Source organism: Anas acuta, chromosome 2, assembly GCF_963932015.1.
Source record: "Anas acuta chromosome 2, bAnaAcu1.1, whole genome shotgun sequence".
NCBI lineage: Eukaryota > Metazoa > Chordata > Aves > Anseriformes > Anatidae > Anas > Anas acuta.
The window spans coordinates 13,683,574-13,692,777 of NC_088980.1; the positions used below are offsets into that span (position 1 = coordinate 13,683,574).

General features: G+C 32.3%; 1 long non-coding RNA gene across 3 annotated transcripts in view; it reads right to left on the reverse strand.

The window, feature by feature from the left end:
• LOC137852146 (uncharacterized) overlaps positions 1 to 6,752 on the reverse strand; it is a 102,961-nt gene extending 96,209 nt beyond the window's left edge. For all 3 annotated transcript variants that reach the window (XR_011093674.1, XR_011093675.1, XR_011093672.1), the window contains exon 1: positions 6,584 to 6,752. This is a non-coding gene — a long non-coding RNA (uncharacterized lncRNA). The remainder of the gene's footprint in view (positions 1 to 6,583) is intronic.
• Positions 6,753 to 9,204: the final 2,452 nt, after the last annotated feature.

Genomic DNA, 9,204 nt, shown 5'->3' on the forward strand with positions numbered 1-9,204 from the left:
TCTTTTTTTCTTTTTTTTTGTACTATTAAGTTTCTATTTCACTGGCCTACGTAAAATAAAATATCTCTGTTTCAGCAGTTAGTTTCAAAACTTGTGTGAGAAACTGAGAAACCATGCAACATCTCCAACATTATTTTTAAAGTAAAAGACATATTCTTTCCTCTAAAAGGTAAGGAAAGAGCAGTATTACTATAGGAAAATGATATGTCCAAATTAATTCATGTCATGAAGAACATTGTAGAATTACAATCAAGATCAGTTACTCTTCCCTCATTTTATGGTACAAGATTATTTAATAAATCCATAAATTCACTCACCCAAAAACTCCACTCAGTGAAAGCATGAGGTGTTTAAAAGAAGAATTTAACATATTATTTTTAGAACTATTGTCTTCTTGGTGTTCAAAAAATAAACCTCTACATTTTGCTTTAAAGAAATACAAAGAACACTCATATTGTTAAATTCCCCTCACAGTGTTTACTCTTTTTAAACATTTGCTGGCTCAGCTTGAGAACAGCTAATGGCAGAACAGCACTAAACCTGACAATGTAATTTTCCAATATATTCCCAATTGGAATGGACATCTAAAACATTCTTTATTTTTAGTATACTTTTATGTGAAAACTGCTTTTATGCACATCACTGAGATAGAAAATAAAATTATAAAATAAAATGTACAAATTTCCTTAGCACTAATATCTGTAGAAAACATCAAATTTCCACCAAAAAAGGTTTTCTATTGCTGCTGAACTTAATTTATATGCCATGAGTTTTTACACTTGATGGCATATAAATGTTGTCATGAGGTCTCACAGGTGCAAATAAAGCAAGATTAATGTTTCCTTGTTTTTTAGGGAGTAGTAAAGCACGGACTACCAACTGCATTTCAAACAAATTGCCTATAAAGTAGATTGGGAATTGCAATTAGTTACTTACTGTGAGAAGGCGGTTAAAATACCTTTAGGAAAACTGAAGTGTAAATGAAGCTGTGTGCTATTCTGTTAACCTGTGCTTTCATTCATTTTGTTAGCAGGTCATTTCAATATAATATAGAATTAGGTTATTTAAAAATTCACAATCATCATCCAACGTATGTAAAATGACAGCTCTTCCAGTTTATGTAAGTGGTTTGGATGGTTGTTTTTTGTTGTTGTTGCTTTGTTGTCTTCAAGATCTAGTTGTGCTGAAGATTCAGGCAATACATATTGTACCTTTCAGTAAATTAACACCACATTTTTTTTTTGCAGTATATAGAAAAGTTCTAGTACAAACACATGTTTTTAATTACATTATAACACATGTAATTAATTTAAATGTACAAAGACATGGTTTTAATTCATGGACTAATACTAATATTTCTATGTCTGTATACTTTGGTGTACGTAAGTAAATTTCCATTATTGCTAATAGACAAGGATTAAATCAGTTGCCAAAATACTGATATCAAAAAAAAACAGCTGAGAAGCCAATTGCAACCTCCTTGCTTCCACCTACCTGCCCAGAAGGGTGAAGGCCCAAGTCACATCTGCCAGCCCTTTGACAGTGACTGCATTACTCTAGGGAGTTCCAGCTGCTTAAATTAATAGAGACTAATTCCACACAGTTAGTGGGATACGGAGGTATTCAGCTGGCTCAGTGTGGTTCTTTGCTTTAGGGTGATATAGCCTTAACAATCCAATGACTATATTGAGTAGAGCTCTATTAATAGTAGTGGAAATATAAATACCTTGTTAATGTACAGGTACCTGAATTTCAAGCCCCACCCTTCATTTCCCTCTCTCTATTAAATATCAAGATGTTTGGATATTTGTAAATTCAAAATCAACAAAGAAACAAGTATGAAGATCTAACTGGGATTCTCTATTTAAAGTGGTGGTTTTGAACTACTATGCAAACCTATCCATTATCCACCTGGGAAAAATGGCACTGACTGAAGAACCCCAGGTTCCTCAGTATAACTTGATGGCCTTGCTAATGTGCTCAGATCCCTATGTGCTGCTATGTGGTGCCTCTTTCTCATAAAATGTTGAAGCCATGTGTTTTGTATCTTTAAACAAGACTGCTGTATAACAGTTGGACAAATAACTTATGAGCTTCTAACAGATACTATATTTTCTTTCACCGTAACTTAAATTATCTGATCTGAATGTAACAGTTTACAGCTCACGGGGCCCTGCCTTTTCCTATAGGAAATGAAAGGGATAGTAGAGCCATTGGCCAACTTTTAATATAAGGTGTGAAATAAATCTGCTCTTTTGATGATATTACAGATCATACGATATATTGTGTTTTATTTATGCGACTATTTTATATGAGCAATTGTATGACCATGAATCAGCCAGTTGTAACCTTGATGGAACAACTATATCCTGGAAAGGGATACATCTTTATTTGGCCACAAAATTGCAAATCTGATGAAAATTTAAGTATGGGATGACAGAAAAACTTGGGAAGTATGGGCATACTTCTTATTTGACCATTAGCAACGCTACATGCAAGGAGACATCTGAAGCTGCCCTTTGATTTTGTAAGGGCAAATCTAGTTGCTAGAGAAACAAAAAAATAGACTTAAAAGCTGTTGTTTAGTTATTCCAGTGGTTCTAAAGAATAAATATATCCATGTATATAAGAAAAAGCTTCGTCCCTTCCTCCATCTAAGAAAAATATTATATGAAATAAAAAAGATTAAATAAGTATCTTGAGAGAACAAAATATATACATATAGAAAAAATAAGTTTTTATCTCTTTAAACCTGATTCACAGCAGATCAGGTTTTCATAAGATCTTTGGTTATTCATGATTAACATCTGTAGTTGAAAACAAAAACTCTTCTCTCACTATTTTTTCTTTGCACTTACTTAGATTCCAAGCAATTTGTTGGTATTTACATTAGAATTAGCAACGGTAATCCTAGAGCTGTCCAGGACTGTCATTTAGAAATGACTGCCCATTACTCATACAAAAGAAGTTATTTATAACTTAGTCACTACTAGACTGCAAAGAATTACAACCTGTTTATTTTAGGTTTGGTAAATTGCCCTTAGGTTGATGAGCTGTTAATTATATGTTTCTTTCTTCAACTGATGTCTCAGGGTATAGATATAATGTTAGTTATTTGCTTTAACAATTAGGAAATTGTTCAATTTGTGCTCTAATTGACTAAATTACACCTGCAGAGGTCTAAAGAATTTTCATTATCACCTGTGTAAAAGCAGCACGTGTTCTATTACCTACTCTTGTGTATTTTTCCCCAGTTTAACCCTATTGTGACCAGTTTTGTTCATATTATTACAACAAAACTGTAGTCATTTCCAAGCTTTAAACACATTTCTTATTTGAATGTATACCAACAACTACTACACTAGATCAGTTCTGTTTTATATTTTGATTTATTTTCTTTTTAGAGTTACAGTTCCAAAATGTCCACAGAAATAATCCAATACCTAGAGCAAAACACTGTAAGTAGAAGCAAGATAAAAATGTTTTCTTAGAGAGATAAAATGTACAAAGTAATTTCTCTAAACAAAATCTATAACCTCATTTTTAGACAAAAGACATAATATCAAGTCCATTGTATATAGGAAAAAAAAAAAAAAAGGAGGGGGCATCAAATTTGGATCATGATAAATATTTAATAGCTATTTCCATCAGATGTATGATGAATTCTCTAGGGCAGACATCTTGCACACTGGAATAACAGACTACCTTCTGGATTTACCACTGGTTTTTAAAATAGTAAACACAACAATAAATTGAACTTCATTCATCTAGCTGAATTCAAAATTTTAATCTCTCTATATATTTAACTTTATTTCTTCCATTTTCCTAGACCACTATAAATGTTCCTCTTGGTGTAGCTGGTGTAGCTGGACAACAGCATAAAATTACAACTAAAGCTTCACGGAAGAAAAGGGGTAATAAATTATTTTCCGTGTCAAATAGGATTTTATTTTTGTGTTGCAGGCAAAATTTATCAAAGAAAAAATAGTATAAAAAAAAAAAAAAAGACAATTTGTACCCATATAATATTTTCAACTAATTTATAACTCACATAATTCCCATGTGAGAAGCAAACAAATTTAGTTACTACATTTCACTTCAGAGGTGTTATGTTATCAAGTAACTTAGTAGCTTCTTTTGTTCAGGGCCAGATCCAGAAGGCCAATATTACACTGGCACTTCAGAGTGGTGAATGGGCCCCTTCTGGGACCCATAAAAACATCTGACAGATAGTAGTGGTCACTGGTCTAAAACAGGGATTCAGCAGCCTACACAACATCTGCCACTGACATCATATTTCATTGTATACATTGTACATTCTGTCTCTCTCTGCTGCTGGTGTGGGTAGGACTTCTTAGGTTTGCGAACTGAGAAGGGAGTCTGAAAGTAACCAGTAGAGGAATGTAAAAAAGATCTGCGAGCTATCTCTGCTATTTTTTAGAGCTACTTCCTCAACAAAATTTGAGGGAGCATATTACTTCTCTTCCTGTCTCATGGTCAATTAATATCATACTTTGTTTTTTGATTGTCTGAAATCTGTAAGCCCCTCAAAAATACATTTCCAACAGCTTTGGATAATGGCTGATGGCATTCCTCACTTGTGTAGTCCCATTGTTTTTATCAGAAATTGTTCTTGAGGAGCTGTAGTGTAAGTATTTAAATATAGTAAGTATGACCTAAATTTCAGAGAAATATAAGATAAAAAAAAAAAAATCAAACGTGCAAGTAATTTTTAAATCTACAGGAAAGTGTGTATTGGAAAGAAGTATTTTAGTAGATTTAACCTTATTTTAGGAAGTAATGATAAAAGTTTAAAACTAGTAACCACAGTGTGTTTATTGGTACTATTTTCTAATAAATTGGTACTATTTTGTAATAATGATGAAATGCTTCTTTCATTTGTCTCCTAATCTTGTACCTAATCCTACATTCTAGTTTGTATTTGCATATGCTAAAAGATGCTGAGCATAATGTCTCCTTCACAATGATCTTCTCTGCAATGATCTTTTGGTTTCCAGTCAGGATCTTTAAGTATTGCAGCAATGATGATGACTTGACATAGAGGTGCACTGTTCAGAAAACTATCAAGCAAGCAAGTCGTTCCAAAGATTGTGCTGAATTAGGTTGATTTTCTTAGTAACTCTGCCACCTGCAGCACTAAAGAACAAATGTCTCCATGATGGACAGGTCAAACATGTTTTTTCATAAGCTGCCCACAGCTGTTCTTTCTTTTCTTAGTGAATTAACCACTTCATTGCTGTTCATTCATGCATGTGTCATTGTAGGTTTAAGGAGAATGTGTATTCATTGAATGGAAAATGTAGCTTGAAGGTCTAGTCTTACTGAATCAGCCTCATTATCTTGAACCTACTGATATGTCTTTTAGTACTGAAGGAACTACTTAAGTCTTTCACTATATGTATATGTGAGAACATATGAAGTTACTTAGAAAAAAATAAATAAATAAAATAAAAAATTGAATAACCAGTGCTGGCAAGATGGCAAGATCACCAAGAAAAGGTAACTATGATATTTATTTATTTATTTTTGGTAATTTAACTATATGTCCTATGCCTTTGACAAGCATGTCAAAGGAAGTATTAAGTGATGAAAATGAGACCTAGAATATAAGCTTTTTTTTTTTCCCTAGCGTAGATAGTGAGGAAACCTGATAATGCACATTAAAGCTATGAGGTAATCTAGAACTAATTATAATCTGTATGCCAGAAAATGAAACTTAATAGGTATTAACAACAGAAAACACTGTATGTATTATAAAATACTCTTCTGTGTGTCACTTGGACCAGATGTTGGTTGGGTATTCATGTATAATTTAAGTTCATTACAGTCATACTAATATAGGAGATTATCTATTGCATTATAGAATGTTTGCACATCAGCTAGGGAGACTAGCTGTACAATTCTAGAGGTCATATAGCCAATAAAAAAATAATAATAATAATAAATTAAAATCCTTAAATAATGAGAAATGGCTAATTCAGTGTTCCAAGAGTTATCCTGCCATTACTTTTATTTGTTCCAAAGTTCTTATGTTAATTCTAGGATGCTTTTCATGAGTAGAGCAATACGAGAAAATGTTTAAATCTTTTTGCTTCATCCTTTCAAGTCTTTACAATTCAACCTATTTCATTTGTTCATTTTCAAATCCATTTGCAAATTAGTTTTCTTTCAAAATATTTCTGAAAATTCATAGAAGTTTTAGGGGTGGGGTTGAGGATGTGTTTATTATTATTAATATCCACTTGTAATTAGTGTCATTCTTCCCTTTACTGGTAATTCTAGGAGATATTTAAGATTTCACAACATTGTAAGGAAGAAAAGTAATGATCACTCACAAATTCCTGATTTTTAATGTATTTTTATTTTAATGTATTTTTAATGTATATGAGGGATTGTAAAGTCTTCCTTATGCAAAAAGATTCAATTGCAAAATGTTGTTTAGCTTTCTTCAAAAGTAAATTAGGCCATCAAACTTTATTAAAAAAAATAAATTAAAAAAAAAAATCAAGTTAAAAACTCAATTAACCAAGAAAATACTAGTAATAATAATTTGTCTACTTACCAGACCTGGACTTGTAAATAAATTAAATTGAATTTTTGTCTCCTCATCTCATAACAAGTTTTCTTGCTTAACTGCAGTTGTCCTGATATCCCAGTCTCTAATGAATTCTGCCAAAGGCCTGCTGGCCGTGGTTCAGCTTATTTGAAATATATATAAGCAACAGTGTGAGGTAATGAGTTCAGCTTCTAGCAATACTCTAATAGCAACTGACTGAACATGTTTTCAAATTGTACAGCTGAGTTACTTTCCACAAATATGGTCAGATGCATGCCTATGTCTTTCTAGACCTGAAGTGGAATGAGCAGTTGTTTTCAAACTTGTAAATACTCAGTGCTCTATAAAGCTTTTCAATAAACAGCATAACGGATGTGATATTCTTAGCAGTAGTTACTGAGCAGTTGTGAAGCCATCTAGCTATGGGATCTTCACTCCCAACATCCTGTCAAGAAGCCACTACACTGTGGTGTGCTGACATAGTGAAGAGGGACAGTGAAAATATGTCCAGTTAAGCTATATGTCATCAACAATCTTCTTGCAGGATCTCCCTTGCATTTAAACAGTAACTTTCCATTGACAAACACTTAACCAAAGTAGAAGCTTTGTCTGCATTTATGAATATGCTTCTTCTTCTCATGCAGCAAAGAAAAGACTTTAAGTCATTGTTTACATTGTTTTGTCTACACAAATTTCCGAATCCTGTCATATAAGAACAAGCGTCTTTGTGGATTTTCAAATAAATAAATAAATAAATAAATCAGAGAAATAAAATGAAATGCTATAAAACATTCATCTGGAAGGCTGTCAATGTCTATTCTAAGATTTTATCATATTTCCACAGATCATTTGATTAAAATAACAAATGTTTGCTTTCAAACTTTATTCTAATATTTTTACTTTATCTAACTCTTGAAATGATAGACATGTCTGCTTCCAAGAGATTATTGTTTCCAACAGAACTGTTCATCATTTGACCATTACCATGATAGTACTTCTGTCTGAGGATCCAGTATTATGTGATAGAAATTCCTGTGAAATTAGCAGAGAATGCAATGAGAGCAGGAACAGGTCCAAATAGCAAAGTAAATTAAAACTAAACAAACCCAAATAGTATTTCTATTATACCAAAGAACATTATAAGAAAAAGAGTTCCTGTGGCATTAGCTGAATCAGCATGGTGTTGCTTCACATTATTTAAGTTTATTACTTTGGACATTGTTTTGTCTATCACAGTATTTCATGCTTGGAGAGAAAGATCTTTTAAGGTAATTCACAAATTTTACATTTAAGCAGTGATTTTTTGCAGTATATCTCAAGGAAAAAATGGCTTGAGCTCAAGCTGTAATTAAAAGGTTTCTTTTATCATTCTTTTATCTCTAGCACAGTCCAAAGTGAATCTAAAGCAACAGAAAGCCTGTTAAACAGGATAGCATACGGTAACATATATTTTTTTGAAAGTAGTTTCCCAGTTTTCATAATCTCATATAAATCTCATATAGTAAACATGGAAATCTGTGCCAATGCTTGTGGACTCTCTAATGTAATGCAAAATCTTCCAGCAGGAGTAAGCAAGCATGATAAAGCAATTAATGCTATCACTGTCTTTGTTGACACTTGCCAAGTAAAGTACAAAGAACAAATTATTCCAGGTAACTTATTCATAGAAGGATCAAGAATCAGTGTGTTTTGATTTAGCCAAGCTGAATATCACTATCTGCATTTAGAATAAAGTCCTTATAATTGAAGTGAGCAAGTTCCTTCATAGGCACTATTTTAACAAGTCAAGAGTGGATATTTTAGATGAGTAAAATTAATAAGATGGACAAAATTAATAGGCATTTTCTTAGAACAAGTTATATAAGTGAGTGTTTTACACTGTTGTGTGCACACAAATTAGAAGTTGAGTGCATATTGGCAAATATTGGGTCCCAAACAGTCATATTTAAAATGCGTTTTGTTGTTGTTGTTGTTGTTGTGTTTTGCTTTTTTATTTAAATTTTAATTTTTAGGGCTGACCAAGAGATCACTGAAACAGAAAACAAATTTATTTATCTGTGTATAGTCCTACTTAAAATCGTTATAGTCACAAATAATTGTTTTAACACAGAGTGTTTGCTTATTTATTCTATCATTCATTAGTTCCGAGTAAACACTAGGGCTTTTTAAAAATTCCCCGTTGCCCATCATAGTCAGAAGGTTTAGTTTAGTGCAGTGTTTCCAATATAGGTAATGTTTCACAGGGATGTAGTAGGTAATTTAGCCACTTTTAAAATGTCTAAACCAATGGATTGCTGAGGTTGAACGGTTTCTCTACAGGGAGAACTTGTTTGCATGAAATAAAGGTTTACAGTGTTTCATCCACTTGTATTCAGAAATGTGGACAGTTCTTCAGTGATCATGGTTCAGCAAAGGAGATAATTTTTTTCAATAAATTAGGGCTAAAATGACTTCTAAACTGATTTATTTTTCCAGACTAGCAACAGAATAGTTCATTCAATTACAATAGAAGAGAAATATATTCAATCTATGACAATATTATTATTATTGCTATGGAGTTAATTAACATTCATTCATTCTTAACAACTTCTCAGGTTGGCCTGAGAATGTTTGTTATTTGTTCCAAA